The following is a 20,285-nucleotide window of genomic DNA, read 5'->3' on the forward strand; positions in this document are numbered from 1 at the left end:
ATGAATAGGGCCAGAGTATTCCTTGCTTACTGTAACATGACAGCTTCAATTCACAGCTTGAAATGGTTTTGGAAGGGGTTCAGCTTCTCTTTGTTGATGTGTGCAGTTGAGTGGGTCTCCTTTTTTTAAATACTCTTCTACATCTTCAGAAATACTGTATGCCTGCTGGCTTTAATATATCTCTGCTTCAAATAGTCAGAGAGGCAAAGGGGCAGTCAGGACTCGAATAATGAAAACCATTCCAAGGAAACCACTAAAATCTCATGGAATTCTATCACTAATCCATACAGAAGAAGTTTAAAATCATGATTTTGTCTGCCCCATCCCTTCACATTTGAGCCACTGACTGTATTTTCAGGATGAGAAGGAAAAAATCCTGAATTCAGAATAATAACCCCTTAATCATTTACCAAAGAATACAGGCCAGCAGTAATGCCTCAACAATTAATGAATTACTTCATGTAAGGTAACCCTATAACCCACAAGGCCATTGGTTGTTAGTAGTTAATTGATCCAGGAATGGCTTCTTGGTGTTTCTTGAGAGAAGCCAGAGTATCGGCTCTGCGTGGCTCTGCAGCTTGCTCCACACTCCCACAGCTCTTTGGGTCTTTGGTTTTAAATGCACTCCTGCATAGTTTCCACTTTTGTCCTCTGGTTCATGTTTCACTGTTCATTTAAAAGAAATCCAGTGGGTGGAGTATGTCAGGGTCTTTAAGGATTCTGAATACTTGGATCAAGGTGGAACAAGACTGTAGAGCAGTTTTCATAGATTCAGTCTGGCTGTTAGGATTCGTTGAGCACTCAGCAGGAATAATAAGTTCTTTCACTAACATTTCTTACACTCTTACAATTTCCAGGTAGTCATACAATGTTTAGAAGTGGATAGACACTGTATTGTATGAATTAGATTCCCCCAGTTACCTACTGCAGGTAAACGTCAGTAGGAACTTCAGCAAAAGGTTCAATTGTAGAAGAGTAGCTACCGGTTCTCACTGTCCAAGAGGAATTGTTCTCAATTGGTGTATTTAGCTTGTAAAGGTTTATTAGTAGCATAGTCTTTTTTTTAAAGAAACAAATGAAGCAGACAGGGTGATGAAAATAGAGCGCTGAAAACAGTCAGACCTGGTCATCGTGTATTCTGACATGACAGCACTTGACAGAACCCATCGAGCCAATTTTGCTGATGCTCACTGAGGCTCCAGCTGTCAAGTAGAGTGCATTAATCCACTACAACACTACCACCTCCTGAACATCCCTGAGTCCTGAACTTAAAGGAGAGCTTTTTGCAATGGATTTGAAAGATGTTTTTGTGGGTATTGAGAGGTTTGGATTGAAAATGGCATTTTTAATGGTGTTAGGCTACATGTTCTACGATGGAAAATCTGCCACCTTTTTGATAGCGCAAATGTCTACTGTAAGGGTTGTGAATATATTTATTTTAATAAAAGGTACTCCGCACTCATCTTTCAGCACTTCATGCGTATCAGAGTCCCTGTATAGAAATGTGCATTATTGTGGTCAATTGCACTTTATATCTGAGACAAATTGCTGATAAAAGAAAGTTGCATAGTGTCATATCATCATGCATATTTTGGATCATGCAAGGCATGAATTGGGCAGTTAAAGAAACTTATTGAAACAGGGTTGATCAACAGGGGCTATGAAAGTCAATGTGTATCACTGTGAGTGACAATAATATGATCCAGCTGACCGTGACTGGTGAATGAGCAACACAGCACTGACATAGGCCAGCTGACCATGACTGGTGAATGAGCAACAGTGCAGTGACATAGTCCAGCTGACCGTGACTGGTGAATGAGCAACAGTGCAGTGACATAGTCCAGCTGACCGTGACTGGTGAATGAGCAACAGTGCAGTGACGTAGTCCAGCTGACCGTGACTGGTGAATGAGCAACAGTGCAGTGATGTAGTCTAGCTGACCGTGGCTGGTGAATGAGCAACACAGCACTGACATAGGCCAGCTGACCATGACTGGTGAATGAGCAACAGTGCAGTGACATAGTCCAGCTGACCGTGACTGGTGAATGAGCAACAGTGCAGTGACGTAGTCCAGCTGACCGTGACTGGTGAATGAGCAACACAGCACTGACATAGGCCAGCTGACCATGACTGGTGAATGAGCAACAGTGCAGTGACGTAGGCCAGCTGACCGTGACTGGTGAATGACCAACAGTGCAGTGACATAGGCCAGCTGACCGTGACTGGTGAATGACCAACAGTGCAGTGATGTAGTCCAGCTGACCGTGACTGGTGAATGAGCAACAGTGCAGTGATGTAGTCCAGCTGACCGTGACTGGTGAATGAGCAACAGTGCAGTGACATAGTCCAGCTGACCGTGACTGGTGAATGAGCAACAGTGCAGTGACGTAGTCCAGCTGACCGTGACTGGTGAATGAACAACAGTGCAGTGACGTAGTCCAGCTGACCGTGACTGGTGAATGAGCAACAGTGCAGTGACGTAGTCCAGCTGACCGTGGCTGGTGAATGAGCAACAGTGCAGTGACGTAGTCCAGCTGACCGTGACTGGTGAATGAGCAACAGTGCAGTGATGTAGTCCAGCTGACCGTGGCTGGTGAATGAGCAACAGTGCAGTGACGTAGTCCAGCTGACCGTGGCTGGTGAATGAGCAACAGTGCAGTGACATAGTCCAGCTGACCGTGACTGGTGAATGAGCAACAGTGCAGTGACATAGTCCAGCTGACCGTGACTGGTGAATGAGCAACAGTGCAGTGACGTAGTCCAGCTGACCGTGGCTGGTGAATGAGCAACAGTGCAGTGACGTAGTCCAGCTGACCGTGACTGGTGAATGAGCAACAGTGCAGTGATGTAGTCCAGCTGACCGTGGCTGGTGAATGAGCAACAGTGCAGTGACGTAGTCCAGCTGACCGTGGCTGGTGAATGAGCAACAGTGCAGTGACATAGTCCAGCTGACCGTGACTGGTGAATGAGCAACAGTGCAGTGACATAGTCCAGCTGACCGTGACTGGTGAATGAGCAACAGTGCAGCGAGATAGTTCAGCTGATAGCTGACACTTTCTGGGTTCTTGCAAACTTTTGATGCTGTCAGTGATGGATCCTCATCTCCTTTAATTTTTGTTGCGGCTCCAATGGTGGAGGCATCGGAGGTGTCTACCTGCCATTTCTTATTCTCCTGTGAGCGGTCACGAGGTTCATAGCTGTGAGTCAACATATAAAAATACACAAATGTCGATTCTGAATCAGGTGAGTTTATAAGTAAAATAAGAGAATGTGTTTGGCTACTAAGATTGATATTATTATTCCATCTAACCATTTTTTAACTCTTTATCCAATAGAGGGTCACAGGAGCCCGGAGCAAGCAAGCAACAGACTTAAGGCAGGGTATACACTGGATGGAATTCGTGTCCTTTGCAGTGCTGTTATTATTGTTGTTATTGTTGCAGTGGAGCAGAGAATATCCAGTCATCAATGTGCTTTAGATGTGATTGCAGGTGCCCGTGAGCTGTAAGAATCACATTCGTGTTGAAGGGCTGTATCCACTTCTCAGTGCCATAATCCTCTCATACTGAATAGGAAGTTGTTGTCAACAGAGTATTCTGAAAAACAAACACTTGATGACAAGCCAGGAATTGAATTTTTCCCTCAGAGGAAAACAATCGAGCACTTCTCCTCAGATGAAATGAAATAGGCTCTAACCATCATTCATCACCATCAGACTTCCAGTTCATTTTTCTGATTGAATACAATAGTAGGCTGCTATTGTCAAGGTATCTGCTTTTATTATGTCATTTGCTGTGCAGCTGTATTGAAAACTGCTTCCAAAAATCACACAATACTTGAAATATGTTGTTTTCAAGGCCAGTATGTATGAGACGGGTTTTGTCAAGCTGGAGTTTAAAAGCTCTGACTCTAAGATTGGATCCCTTTTTAGGTCTTGTCCCTGTGGTCCACTGTAGATACCAGGGGTTTCAGAAGGCCTCAGGCGTTTTGCTTGAGCTCTTCGGGCTGCCCTGAAGCTAAACCGCAGAGCAGGCAGTGTTAAAACAAATCTCACACCACAGCACCTACATGGTCAGAAACAGCCAGGGTTTGACCTGTTTGAAGATATTCTCTCTGCTGCTTGACTGACAGCTAGTTGTCAATTTTGAAAGGTCAACCTGTTAACATTTCAAGAGATATAGGACTGGAATCCCAAATGCAGTGAATTGATATTGTACCGTTTTAACCTCCCACAAGGCAAGGTGACATTTGTCTTGGTCAACAGCAAGCCTCTGTGCTTTCTTTTGATTTACTTCTGAACTTAAGTGTAGGATCAACCTTTTAGGTGACGTTAGAAAGAGAACTGGTTCAATTGAAATTCCATCTGTGGCTAATGGAAATATGCACTTATTCTTTTCACCTGTGAACATACTCCTGGCTCTTCTGTGTACAAGCTTGCAGCGCACATAGGATAAAACTGCCTCCAGAACCTGAAATTTAAAAGCCAATAGCTGTACCTAAGAAAATTAGAGATCACTTAGTTATCTATTTTAAAAACTATCTTTTAAACAAAATAAGAATGTCCATACTGATACAATAAAGTTTCAGCAGGCTGGTTCAAGTTCAGGTAGAACATCAGTGATTGGGGTCTAGTCCTCTTTATACGTTAACAAACTAAACTGCACTGACACTCATCTGTGGGCCAGGGTGTGAAGAGAACACAGGAAGCACTCTGAGCTGCAAGTCACAAAACATAGACAACACGCAGGAGGATTTACATCTTACAAGGACAGACAAAACCTCCAGGGTAGCATCTCAGATGGGTCCCACCAACTGAGGTTTGCATACAGGCTACAAAAAGATTAACTGTAAATTAAGATGGGAAATACTAAAATCCATGAAACTATTGATGAAAAAGAAATAGGTATCTGTTAACATAGCATTTTGTGGGCAAGAATAAAAATGTTAAGGCAAACGAATAAAAAAGGCAAAAAAAATGCTAACAACATGTTAGGATATTCGATGCTTTGCCAAAGTACTCGGCCCCTTCCAACAATGTCCCTTGTGCTGGAATGCAATTCGCATTTTTTTCAAGTGAATAAACAAACTTGAATGTTTTAAAGTAACACATTTATGGTTGAAATAAGTTAAAAGTCAGTAAAAACTGCAAAGAAAAATCATAATTAAAATGATGAAAAGATATTGATAAGGTCAGTCGAAAACTATTTTCGTCTTTTTCAAAACGGGAAGACTAGGGTCACCATTTGTTTTATTATGGATAGATAGTCCTGCCATGTACACTGTGGACATGTTGTTAAACAAAACAAAAATCACAAAAATAAGAATCAAGGGTTAAACACAAACCTGAGGTCACAAATGGAAACTATGGGGAGGTTTACTTAAAACTGAAGACAGGAGGAATATCTTTGCACAGTGGTTTGTGTGAGTCTGGAATGAGCTACCCAGCCAGGCTATTGAAGGTGACATTTTGGCTTCTTTCGAGTACTGGTGGGATGTTAAAGCCTTCTCAGAATGTTAAATGCTGCAATTGTAGTAGAAGGGCTTTAAGTCACAATTACTGTGGGGTTCATGCAAGTGTACGTAATAAAAAAATCAGGTATGACTTTCAGCCCTCATGTAGTTTTTAATGTAGCAAAAGGAGAGCCAAAGAAAGATTGTCTACAGTCCTATCAGAGCTTTTTCTCTGCACCCTTAATGCTTTAGTGCTAGTTTCAGTTTGACTTAAACCTGAACCAGAGATCAATGTGTCCTCCTTTCCATCAGCCTTCATGATCCTGGTGCAAAGTTACTGCAGGCTGTGAATTAGCACATGCTATTTCTTCCAGATGTTAACACGACATGTGTCTGCTGGCAAGTGCTGGCAGAGTCAACAGCTGTTCATTTTTAATATTTTGCTGACACAGTCATAAGAAAGCTGTTCAGTATCAGAACACCTTCAGAAGGACAATAGCCTGTTCCTCCTCTCTGAATAGAACAAATGCAACATTAAGATCCAGAGACCTATAGTATGTGTACACAAAAGGAATAGCATTACCAAAGAATAATGTTTCTTTCAAGGACTTTGGCTTCATAAAAAGTGCTCCTTCTCCACACCCACTCTCTCTTCAGATGTAAACATTTCCACATGTATTTAGCATTGTACTGTATATAAGGAGTTCTGAAGGCTGTTGGCTTTAAAGACATTTGAGTGGGAGGCAGAGCAGACAACACAGGCACTGGACAAACCTCCAGCAAGGATGAGTCCACAGGTAAAAAGCCCACTGCAGGTGAAGAAAAAAGTGTGGAATGTGCCACTGTTGTAATTCAGGCCTCCTGTTGGACTGTTGGGGCTACAGGAATTGGGTGGTTCCCCATCCCAGCACATATCTGACAGCTGTCCAATAAAAACTCACAGTTGTAACAAGGGATAATAGCTCAAGAGCGTCCCTCTCAGATTTCTGGCAGTGCGGGCAGGGAGGTAGGTTCTCCACATCACTGAGGATCCCATCCCAAAAGCAGGCTAGTGTATCTACTAGAATGTCTCTGGGGATGACAAGAAATGCTCAGACACATACTGTAGAAGGGCTTCTGCACAGCAGTGACAACACACACCTCAACGGAATCGGGCTTTTAACATACCCACACGGCTGCTAACAGGTAAATGCAGTTTAACACTTTATCATATCTAAGAGTTTGAAGGAGCAATCTGTTATCATAACCTTTGTGTCTCACAAAGCCGAGTTTCTTTGCATGCACTCCTTTCCGCTGGAGGTGCTAGAAAGAGGCATTTTGATGTAAGTTAAAGTGTGGTTAAGTGGTTATGTGGTTAAAGTAGAGTGTGTTAAAACAAGGTTCCTTTTTCAACTGCAGCTGTACCAGAGCAAGGTACCAATTGAGCAGTTTCTGGACTGGGCACATCTGTACACATCTGTACTCTATCCTTCAGATAAGACATGAAACAAAAGACTATTAGAACACAAGAAAGGTTACAAACACGAGACCATTCTACCGCTGAATTTTGCCCATTACACGGGTTATCTGTGTAATGGGCCAGGAAAGTATCTGTTTAGCATTGACTCAAAGGGTTACTTATACTGTAATAACTGTCTTTGTATAAAATTGAAAAAAAAAGTTTTTTTGCTAAATTCTATATCCTTCAGACTCTTTATTTATGCTATTCTGTGCTATTATTGTCTATTTGCACAATGACTCAGAATCATCAAATAAATTAATTTGATGCTTCATACTTGGGTGCAAACAAATTTAAAACAGTTTATCTGGAATTCCTTTTCAAATTACTCCAAGACTGAGCAATTAAGCAATCAATTGTTTATAGTTAATAGTACAGCTGTCAGGTCTTGAATGTTTGAGAGTTAAATTCATGTTTCATAGTGCCCAGATATATATCTAGCACTATTCTCTAGGAAGCTATTTTGTTTTGTTTCCTCCTTTTGAATTGCAGATCCTGAACTCTAACTTCTAACTCTGACTCTTTGGTTCAGGTTAGAAGCAAAAACAGTACTGCAGCAATAAGCAATCAGTAGGCTCTTATAAAGAATGAGAACTAATGCCAAGATTTTTGTTAATTTTGAAATCCTCCTTCAGGCTCTCAGAAAGATGCTTTAAGCATGCCTCATTTTGAGGTAAGAGTGAATTAAAGATTCTTGGAAGTAAGTCAGGTGAGGCCGGGTTCGGAGCCTTCCTAGCAGCTGAAGCTCAATGGGACTCAAATAAGGTTGCCAGGTTTGGGTTGAGTCAGTTATATTTCACATTTTTAAACTTTTGATCAGACTTATAAGTATATTAATAATTATAATGCAAGTTTTCAAGTGTCTTAAAATGCAACTGTTAAACCTATGCCTGTAAAATCCTGTCTAAGGACAGATGTCCTATTTCCAATAGATTCCTCATATTGTTTATGATAAGAAATGCTATATTATTCTTAGAAATCAGCATGTGCTATAGAACTCTCTATGAGCAGAGCTGTGCATCAAAGGCCTGTGGTAGCATTAACATCAGTGAGTCATTGCAGGAAAGACCCATGTCTGCAGCTGTGATCTCTGAGGCACAAATCTGCTTCCTGACTTCCTTACTGATGGAGATTGTAAACAGGAGGTCAGGAGGAGGTCAGACTTTAATCTTGCTAAATGTCACTCTCCTATGTCTAAATATCTCGCCTCCTAAGCCCCTCTTGCTCCACCTTCGCAGCGGCTCCCTGGCTCATTCCTCTTGATGAGGGTGGGAGGGGGACTCCTGTCAGCCTCATCCTCAAGGGCAGACGGCCTCCCCACTCTCTCCCTGTTTTTAAATGTCGAGATCGTAACTGGGGATCACTGCCTGCCGCCCTGGTCATTTTGTGAATGGGAATTTTCAAAAAGAGTCAAAGGGCCTCGGAAAACTGACAAGAAAATCCAATTAGGATTAAAAAATAAATAACAAGCTGGGGATGTTGCTTAAGCCTTTTTCAGTGGGCTGACAGGCCACTAAGCCTTATCGACAGCAGCTGCGCGGATAGCGGAGAGTGAGAGTAATTGGCTGGTGTGTGGGCAGATGACAGGGTGAGGGAGAAGGTGTGCGCGCTGTCCCACTCTCCCCTGCCACAAGTTACCTTTAATGCAGATTGATTGCAGACATAACTTAAGTTCTCACAGCCTGTCATCTGTGCTTGTCCGCGACTGTAACGGCAAGAATCCAGAGTGCAGATCGAATTGCTTAGCGTTCCAATCACAGCAGATTCATCTCTGTTCATCCTCTTTGTAGAGAGAGAAACAAAACCTGTGTTAAGAAATGCCAGTCAGGCTTCCCCTTGACTTCTGTTATGTTTTCTAAGGATCCTTTTCAGCTGGTTAGTCCATTCTTCCAGTTTGTACAATGTGTGATGCCTTTTATAGAATGTGCAGAGCACAATACTAACAAAATGACTCTATATCAACACTATTGAGCTATTAATAACATTTGAAATTGCTGATTAGCTTTTTAATTTTGTATTTTGTCATCACAACCAATGTAAATATCATTGTACCAAGCAGAGCAATTAATCCCTGAATCACTTGTCACCTAACGTCTCCACAGCCCTTCCCTCAAATCCTACTCCCCCCATAGCTATTGTCCTTAACCTGTGTCTAGTTACTTTATTATTAGTTTATTCTGGAATATCCAATTGATGTTCAACTCTTCTTTACCGCTGCCAACAATAAAACAGTATCTGGAATCTCATTTCAATTGTGAACTTGTACAATCTGGCCTCCACCTGACCTGCTGGGCAGTGGGGCTGTTGGTGAAGAATGGCCACTGTGTGTCTCCCAGGTGGAACAGCTGGTGTAGAATGTCCTCTGTGCTTCTCTGAGGTAGGATAGCTGGTGCAGAAATGCTTCTGTGCTTCTCTGAGAAGGGATAGCTGGTGCAGAAAGGTCACTGTGTTTCTCTGAGGTGGGGTAGCTGGTGCAGAAATGCCTCTGTGCTTCTCTGAAGTGGGATAGCTGGTGCAGAAAGGCTGCTGTGTGTCCCATATAAGAACCATTTCAGAATCCTTTAAGATGAAACTTGTTCTCTAAATGAGAATTTTATTCAAATTATACACTTGTCAGATTCATCCTACTTAGACCCACTAGGCCCTGACTTGCATCTCTGTTTCACTCTGTTACACTTTCCTAGGCATCTCTTCTGCATGGGGAGAGAATGCCCTGGCCAACTCAAGCACATCTGACCATGGCAGTTCTTCATCAAGTTCTCTGAGCCAACATCCTGGGAAACTTGTTCACAGTCAATTCAGAACTTTTGGAAAATGCTGATCATAGTCAGTTAACAACATCTGGGGACTCCTGATCACTATTAGTTGTCACCTGAGGACCACTTATCACAACCAGTTATCAATATCTAGGGACTCCTAATCACAATCACTTCACAACATCTGGAGACTCCTGAACACAGTCAGTGATCAACATAACTAAGACTCCGATAATGTGTAATCTACACTATAGGGCTCAATCTGTGCTCCACAAGAACACTTCTAGTGCTGTGATCACAGTTCTCCAATGATTGGGTATTAAAACAAATGCAGAAAGCAACATTGTGAATTTGTAAGATGCTTAAGATGCGTGATTGTGAGAAAGAGCAGGCCCAGTTCTCCTGTGCAGTATTTACCGTATAATAGACCAGTGTGCACACTGGCTGCACATTGACAAGATCTTGAGGACAGGTTCAGCTGGCAGAACTGTGGTAAAGAACACTAGTCTGTCTGCCGGGCCTTGGTGCAGAACCAGAAAGAGGATTACAGAAGAATGAAAGTGACAGTTAATTTTACTTGCCTGGCATTTTAAACTTTTTAAATGAAGCTGAACTGGTGTATTATATAAATATATGCATATTTTTTTCAAATATTTTTACATTTTTGCTTCAGTTGAGATCATTAGCTTGCAAAACTTTAAAATGACATGAAGAGTTCACCTAAGGTGTTTTAATTTACATATTAAAATATGCCTTTATTCAGACTATTCAGACTTTTTAACTGTGCTATGACCTCTGGCACTCCTTAAGAAAACCTCTTAATGTCCTTTTACCAGCCCCTGTTGGAATAGGGATAAACACTTGGACAGTAACACTCTTTCAAGGACAGTGGCAGTTATGTCTCTCCTACCACTTTAAATCACAAACATATAGGAAATAGAAGTTTAGAGTCTCTCGTTCTCAAGTCACAGTGTAGCGAGTCAAATAAATGTTTCTTTCAATCAGTCCTTATCATAAAAAAACGAACATGAATTATCCAAAGGTTGAAATTTTCATTTTCCATTACCAATTCTGAGAGCCACTTGTCCAAGCAGACACATTGTGATCCTGCTGATCAGGAAACAGGCTCTGGATTTCTACATTCTGGATTGTGCCTATCACCATGGTAACAGTAATTAGAGTCCATCTCCCTGTATTACAGATGAAATCTGTGATCACTCTCAGTTAGTTGAAATTAAGTGATCTTCAAGATATAGTGGCCAGCAATTAATGATTATGGAAAGGTACTACATGACTACATCAAGTGTACGTTAAGAGTTCTTCAGAAGAGCTGTTCTATAATTTGATGGAACCTGCTTATACAGTGCTAAGAAAAAAATTATAAATCCCCAAAATTTCAGTTTTTACCATGATAGCCTTGTTGAATCAAAACCAATCTTGTAAAACTCTGTAAAAATCAAAGTTTATATTAACCATTTTAATGTCTCTTGAAACAAAATGACATATGAATTAAACAGTGAATAATTAAATTTCAGGGGATGTGAAAAAGTAAATTAACCCCTAATCTCATTCGCTCAATTACAGAAATAATTAGAACTGGGTATCTGAATATTTAGGTACGGTAGATCTATGTGCCTCAGTTTGGAAGGCCCCACCATATACTGTATGAAGATCAGAAATATTGTGTGTTTGGTCTTCACCATACCGGTGTATAGAAACAAGTCATGCCAAAATCTAAGGAAATCTATTAGGACCTCAGAAAAAGAGTTATTAATGCTCATCTCTCTGGAAAGGATTATTAAACCATTTCAAATATCTGGGAGTCCAACAATCCACTATCAGACAATCTAGAAATGGAGAAGGTTCAGACCACAGTCATTCAGGAGCAGTCATTCTACCAAAATCTCTCCAAGAACAAACTGGAAAATCAATAACGATGTTACAAAGAATAACATTCAAGGAACTGCAGGCCACTCCCACCATGGCTGATGTGACAGTTCATGACTCAACTATCAGAAAATGACTGAACAAGAATGGTGTTCATGGTAGGATAACAAGGAGAAAACTACTGTTCTCCAATAAAACATCGCTGCCCATCTGAAATTCACTAAAGATCACATAGATGATCTGCAAAAGCCTATGGAACAATGTTCTCTGGATGGACCAGTCAAAGCTAGAACTCATTGTCCTCAATGAGAAACATGTTTTCTGGAAACCAAACACTTTTTGAACAGAAGAACCTCATTCCAACTGTAAAACATGATGATAGGAGTGTGATGGTTGGGGCTGTTTTACTTCCTCAGGACCTGGATGGCTTGTCGTCATTGACACAACCATGAATTTTGCATAGTCTCAGAAAATTCTGGAGGAAAATGTCAGACCATCCATCTGTGAAGTTGAACTGACAGGGGGTTTTGCAAATAAAACGATGAATCAATTGTTTTCTAATATAGTGCCTTTCACTCCAGAGAATTCTTAATGCACTTTACATAAATTATACAGATAAAAAGTACAGTAAACAGAAAAATGAGGAAAATAATAATACAAAAAATGTGTATAAATGTTATTTAATTAAAGTATTAGAGTATTCCAAGGGCAAGAGGCTACCTTTGAAAAGCGTTGGGCCATTAACGTACAAAATACAGTATGAAGTCCTTGGAATGCTTAGGAGCTGAGAACCAGCGGAATGAATTGAGCAAATGGGTACTCATGGGGCTAGTAACTCTTGAAGGTACAGTACATACTGTAGTAGATATACAGTGCCTGGTAGGTCAGCAAGAGAATTTTGAAGTCTGTACCGGAAGAGACTGGTAGCCAGTGCAGGTTTTATAGCAAGACAATGATCCTAAACATGCAAGCAGATCTACAAAAAAAATGGCTGCAGAAGACAGAATTCAGTGTTCTACCATGGCCTAGACAAAGTCCATTTGTCTAAGACAAAGTTCAAACCCATTAAAATGTTATGGCAGGACCTGAAGTGAACTGTCTATGCAAGGCAGCAATCAAATGTCAGTGGAGTTCTGTAGGGAGGAATGAGCCAAAACTCCTCAAAGCTGATGTGAGAGACTGATCAGCAATCAGTTGCACTCCTTGCTGTTCAAGGGGGAGCCACCAGTCACTGAATCTTAAGGTTCACATGCACACACAAACGCACTGTATGTAATGTACACATGCGTATACAGTATATATATACAGTACATATGTTATGCTTCACCAGTAAATTATATATGTAGTGATACTTTGAGTGGCAGAGATGCCTTAGAGGTACCGAAAGAGCTGAGGAAAGAGTATAGCTAAATTGCTCTGTAAAAATGACTACCCACCTCAAGAGATTTCACAATCCATCAGATTTCATGAGTGACTATAGTATTTAATCATCAATTCTTAATTGAAACAGTTCTGTTTTCTGTTTTCACAACTGGACTTGTTTGTTTAAGTGAGTCTGGGATCATTTGAAATGCAAATACCAACAGCCTGTAGCTCTCTAGGACCACTGCTGGCTATTCCTTATTGAATGATCAAAGCGCACATGGTCCAAGTATTTAAAAATTGATGATGTATGAGTGATCAACAAAACCTGCTAGATTGCAGCTCTCCAGCGTGTCACTGGACACTTCTGGTGTAAGAATCTAGTTTCCTAAGAGCACAAAGTGTAAAACAGAAGCCAAAAAAGCCTTGACTTAACTTCATCTTACAATTCATTAATATGAGTTCTGAAAGGCAAGTCACTATCCAAGCAGAAGTCTAGATAATCATGAGCTGTTACTTAAAGTAGAAAGGTGTTTGTTATTAAGACAGCTTTTCAAATGATTATTTTTGTACTGATTAACATAAATGTAAGGTTAACAGTTCTGTGGACAATGCAGTTTGCATAAAGCCTGCTAAACTCTACTGAAACTAAGTTGTAAGGCAGTCATCTGAGATGATAAGGAGGGTCTAAGTGAATAGATCATGAAAGGGAGCTGGATGCTACCGAAACCACGGTTTGATCTTTTTTTTTAAGAGATATTGAAGAAGTGGTTAGTGAAATGGATTTTAGAGGAGCAACAAGTTTTATTGGAAATAGATTAATTCTATCATGATCAGAGGACTTATTACTGCTGGTTTACAAATCTGACAGGTTTCCAGATATGATAATGGACTGACTCGTAAAATGAAGGTTTGATTACCAATGAGTTCTTGGTAATTATCAAACACACAACCAGCAATAATCAGATGTTCATTCAGCGAACAGTTTGTTTTGTTATCTTCACAACACTGCTCCTGTAAAACTAGAGCAATGATTACCATAAATGTATCTGAGAACCAATATTTCTAAGCATTGTTGAAGAGCTTCATAAACTAAAGGCTGTATCAGGGTGACACAGTGGTGTAGTGGTTAGCATTGCTACATCGTAGTGCTGGGTTCTGTTCCTGGAGTGCTATCGGTGTGGAGTTTCTATGTTCTTCCTGTGTTTGCATGGGATTCCTTTGGTTTTCTCCCACAGTCCAAGACATACTGGTAGTTAATTGGCTTCTGGGAAAATTTCCCCTGATGTGAGTGTGGGCATGTTTATGTCTGTGTCTGTTTGTGTCCTGTGCAGGGCTGGTGTATCCTGCCTTGCGCTCATTGCTAGTTGGGATAGGCTCCGACTCCTCCGCAAACCTGAATTGGATAGTGGTTTGAAAATGTTGGAGCTTTAATGTATCTGAAGTAATGACAGTGAGATTCTTCGGGGCTGTGAACAGTTCTCCAACCTAGACTATTTAGCTTAATTCAAGTAGACAGCTCTGGGCTAAACCTAGGGCTACTTCAATATTTCATCTCTGAACCTCACAACTGCTGCACTCATGTTGACAGTATGGCAAAAACAATCTTCAAAAAAGATTCAAACATCTTTCAATCCACAAATCAGTGATATTTCAACTCTAGGTCATGTACAAAATACGTGTTCAATGAAATATCTAAAACATCTATTTTAAGCTAACCGATAGCACATGCTTTGAACCGATGATCATGAAGGTCCTTATAAAATACAATGGATTTGAATGTATCCAAATGTGAGTATGATGTCAATCGAGGCTCACATTTTTGGTAATTTGGAGTCAATTCTAGAGGGCTCAGTTATATTCAAAAATAGGTTTAAAGAATTCAAATTGTTTTATAATATTGCAGGTTTTTACATATCCTACAATATATACTAGGGCATTAGTTAGAATATTCATTCCAGTCGGAAGAACAGTGCTGACTGTTACACCGACACCACATACAGTACCACTACCATGTACAGCAGCAAGCTGGTTCTCCTGTACGTCTCCCATCCCAGACTAACCAGGCCCAGCCTTGCTTAGTGTCTGTACTCTAGTAAGAACAGGCCTTGGAGGTGGTGGTGCTGTTTGGACCCATTTTTTGCTAAGCTGAAAATGTTCAATAAACCCGAGATCACAAGAAATAGGAGAGATAGCATTGCCAAAGGGCCAGAGATTGTCCACCAATTAAGATGGATAAACTAGGATATAACTGTGTCTCAGATACAAGTTGAGAATACCTAAGTGTGCAGCTTTAAATAAGAAGAAAAAGATGATTCATATTGAATTCTGCATTTTTTCAGTACTGCGCTGACAACAGTTGTCAGCATGATGTGGAAAAATGGGACAGTCTGTTCCAGCTCTGACAGGAGGTCTCAGCAGTCAGATTCTCTTACCCCCAGTATGAGCCGACTGGTTGAGAAAAGAGGTAAACATTCCAAAATAAACGCCAATGATTATCCCGACAAAAATTCACAACCACCTACAGTACTCCTGTGACACAAGAGTTTCATGCCGGTTATCTTGTTCACATTCGTGTCCCACTCTCTCTTCCTCTGGTCCTGGAGCAGATGAAATATTAAATGCGCGCAGTTTAAATATGGATTGCCACGGCGGTATTGCTGTGCGGCTGTAGACTCCTGTTGGAACCGGCACAGGCAGGAATGGCCCTGCGCTGGGGACGCGGCTGTTGCTCGGAGGCAAGTCTGACTGGTGTTTCTGTCTCACGCCTCCCGCTGAGCCGAAGGTCTGCTCCTCCCGCCCCGGCGTCTGGCCCCAGTGTGCCGTCTGCCGTTTGCAACATATGGTCCAGTGCTAATAAACAGGAGGAGCCGCAGCCCCGAAGTGAAGACACCGGTTTCTGCTGCGAGGTGCTCCAAGGGCAGGACCTGCAGGCGGGGCCTCAGGACAGACCTGTGAAAAACAACAGACACTATTTATCCACTGCAGCTAAGGCGGCATGCTGATGCATTGAATACAAAGGTGTCCTGTTTTAAAATAAGTCTTGCCAAGTTTCCACCTGAAAAAGATACAGAAAGCCACAGTATGTCTCATATGATAGAATGAATAAACTGCAGATATGTAGAAACATTGCCATTACTGTCCTTGCCTATTAGTATTGCCTGTGGTAGCACCTTTTGCTCTGTGCTTCATCGTTGAAGTCCCGGGGGTATAACTTAAACTATAGTGTACATCATGATAGTTAATATTATCTTTCCATTTTTCCAATTCAGGGTCATGGGAAAACCAGAGCCTATCCTGGCAAGGAACAAGGCAGGATACACCCTTGACAGGACTTCAGTCCATCACTGATAGTGAATATCAATCCTATGAAAATGTTTTCCTCTGTACCAACTTGGAAAACCTGAAGGAAAGGAAGAGACTATCATTCATTCTTACCTAATATCTCAGTTTTATTAAGAACGGGAAAACTTGATGTCAATCATCATTCTATTCAATTCTGCGTCGCCGTACCTTAATTAACATTTAATTACCGGCCTGCACAGCTTTGAAAATCGATGCTAATGGTTCAGCTGTGGATGGAAACCCAATTTAAATACCCAGAGAGAAGGAGGCCAGCCATCAAGCCCGATTTCACGGGGAGCTCATCACGCAGGTGGCAGCACTTCTGGTTTAATTTCCATGGCCGCGGTGGCTGCAGGAAGCTCTTCCTGAATACGAGATCAGGCTGCGTTTCCCTCACTCATGTGCATTGTGATTGAAAGGAAGGGACTGGGCTCTAACGACTGCTAATGCTTGGGAATAAGAGGTCTGACAGCAAGTGTATGAAACGTGGTTAATGTTTTCCGTGCTGATCCTGACGAGCTGAGGGCAGGCGAGCTTACTGATAAGGAAGGGACACTGAATATTTCTGAAATTCAGTTCATCACATCAGTGGCTGTCTAGGAAACAAATATGGAAGGGTTGGCCTCTTTGATAGTTTTTTTCATTGTGTTTTTGTCAAGATATTAAATCTAACAAAAGTGATTTTAACAGCCAGTTCTATCAATTACACTCCTCTGAATATGTGGCAACAGCTAATGTTCTGGCATGTGGGAAGATGAGTTTTTTATTCAAACAGCTGGCTCTCAGTTACCAGCTGGGGGTGCAGAGATCTTTCTGCTCTCCAGATGTAGGGCTTGCCTGGGTCCTCATGCCAAGCTGCCTTTACTCAAAGAGTGGTGGGAGTATGGAACAAACTACCCAGCCATGTTGTTGAAGCCGATACCCTGGCTTCTTTTAATTAACAGGTGGAAGAGATGCGTGCTCAATTAACTATCAACAAACAAACTAAAACTAGAACTGGAACTATAATCTTCCTAATGGAGACCTTTCTAATGTTTTTAACTCTTTCCAGGTTTTGTCGAGATTCAAGCGTTGCATGAACAATAACAGTGCAATCTGAAGTGCGTCACAAGGTCCATATTGAGTGGTGTGCTTGGTCCCAGTGTAAAAAATAAACTCTGGACTGACATCATCGGCCATCATCTACCTCATCAAAATAACAACTATCCTTTTCTGAATATTTTCATTTTCTTAAAATAATTATTACTTTTGGATAAATGGTTGGACACTGGTGTATTCAGACGGAAGGAGTATGGCTCCCAGCTACAAGAGGGCGGTGTGGGAACAGGCCAGTGGCCACCCAGGTACTGCTTCCCAGACTACACCTTTGGCTTTGACCTTGAGTGTGGTTTTGGCCTTTAGCGTCGGTGAGTGAAGGTATTATAGCAGTGGTAAAAAGCCACCCAACCAAACAAATAAATTAACTTTTATAATTTTAAAAAGGTAAACTTCCATCCTATTTCCTTTAATGTTGGAAGCATGGATCTGCCAATAACAGGTAAGAGTACTTAAATATCTTTTATGTATCAAATATCTGTAATAAGGGGTTGCTATTCTGCAGAAAAGTGAGCCTTTACTGAGGAGCTCCCTCAATCTTCTGTGTACGCTGTTTTTCTTTTCACATCACTCAATGGAATTCATCAACATGTAACAGTACATGACTGTGCCCTTTATGTACTCCTGTATTATTATGCATTGTTACTACTCTATAGTACAGTAGGTGTGCTATTCCAGTGAAAGTAGAATGTTTTCTTTATGTGATGTGTTTCTTTGTTTAATTCTTGCACACTGCCTTGGATGTAAAACTAAAATAATTAATACTGATGGCATTGCAAAGGAAAAAAAAAGTGTGGATGTAATACAATTAGAACGGATGTAATATGTTATCAAAGGCAGTTGTGGTAAATCTGACTTCTCTGTGAATGCTGAACATGCTAACTGATATTCCTCAAACTCAGACTCAATTTTCTGCACCTGCTTTTCTAAGCTCTCTCAGCATAGCTCTCTTCTACTGTAAAACACACCCTTCCATTTAAAGAAAGCCCAGGCTAGTATTTCCCATATTCCCGATGATTCACCAATCAATAGTTTCCATTAGGTAGAGTATTAACAAGATTAGTTATTGAGTCTGTCTTCTAGGCAGCCTCTAGTGCTGTTCCAATAGCACTGCCCCTCCACAAGGCAGTTCTCCAAATCTGCAATGTCATATGTTTAGTATTTTATTACCCTTAGGGGGGAGAAGGCACTGGTGGGGTATGCTGGTGGGGTTTGTTGAATTTGTCTGTTTCCAGTATTGTTCTGGTTCCTAGTCACCTTGGGAATTTCCACAGGCAGTGTGCGACAGCCATGTTTCCTATGAATATGTAGAAGGCTGAAGCCCTGATGGGACACAATTCAATTCTTGAAGGTATTGTTCTTATGAAACGGCACCTGAAACTGGATTGTGAGAGCAGAAACAGTGCTGAGAAACTGACCCTAATCTCCTCTGCAATCAAGGATGGAAGAGCACCTCACCTCAGAAAAAAAAACATTAGGGCAGTGATTCCCTTTAGTATTGCAGCAAGGTACGAACAAACTCCAATTTAAATTTCTAAAGCAATCTTGATTTCAAGCACTAAAAGGGCTCTCTCGAGGTGAACGCCACTAGCAGACATGAGGGTGTGAACATGGCCAGCTGAAACAGCCAGAGGTGTAACCTGATACTGGTACTGCACTATTTAACTCGTTAATAATTACTGCCCATTAAGCTTGTTAGTAGAACTTTTTTCTTCATTGTAATTTTTAATAGTTTTCAGGCAAGAGATGTAATATATTGCGATTACAATGTAGCATCCTTGTTGGAGGTGGCATTAATAATTGACAAAGTTTTATAGTGAATAACAAACTCCTAAGCTCTATCTACAGGTTCAGAACATCTAAAGACTTAAAATTGTCCTTATACTGTATACTGTATACTGTATATGTGCCAGTTTCACAATCCACTCCTAAGAGATCCACACACTGTCTGTCGATAAGGAGTGGACACCAGCAAGTCATCAATAAGGTTGATCAACATGTGAGAGGCACAGGCCAGTAATGTATGTGATCACTGTGTGAAGCTTTAGAAGATGAACATCTGCAAGCACCAAATTGCCAATGTTGTGACTTGTGGTCTCCCAGGTTGTAACATCTAGTTCAGGGCCTATATTTGCTTGCCACTTCTTGCCAGGTTCAAATTTGCTGGCTGTGATCCTTTCTCTGTTTTTCTTTCCTGATTTTCACCAGGCTTGACATTCAACTGGTTAAATCACCTCCACACCTGTGCCCAGTCTAGTCTCCCACTAATGAGGTGATTCAGGGCTTATGCACCATCCGACTCCCTGGAATGTGTCACAGTCAGTCATGAATAAACAATTAATCAAAATGTCACCGGGAGCAATCAATATCCAAAACCTGTATTCATTTTGTTTCTAAAAATCCCTCCAACTTCAGTAATTGCTTAGTCCAGTACAGGGCCGCAGTGTACCAATGACTCCGAACCTGTCAGACTCTGGGAGTAAATCACGGCACACACACAGACAGGAAATTTGAAAAATGCCAGTTAACATAATAAGTGTGTCTTTGGACTGTTGGATACAACAACACCCAAAAACAGACCACAGGCAGAACTCCACACAGAGGGCACCCCAGGCTGGAACTGGACCCTGGACCCAAGAGCTCTAGGGTAGCCATGTAAACCAGCGTGGCATTGTGGCTGACGACACACATAAGAAGAGTAATAGATTTATTTCGATGTTTCTCGTGTTTCATGCCACAGGTGGTACTGTACAAGAGACCATAAGACAGGGCACCATTCGACCTCTCAAGCTGATTTAGTTCCCAGCAACTAATTGATCTGAGTATCTCATAGACATGGCAGCATGTCTGTGCAATGATCGGCTTACTGCCTTACAGCACTGGGTCCTTGT

Source organism: Atractosteus spatula, chromosome 1 (genome assembly GCF_055471065.1).
Source record: "Atractosteus spatula isolate fAtrSpa1 chromosome 1, fAtrSpa1.hap1, whole genome shotgun sequence".
Lineage (NCBI taxonomy): Eukaryota > Metazoa > Chordata > Actinopteri > Semionotiformes > Lepisosteidae > Atractosteus > Atractosteus spatula.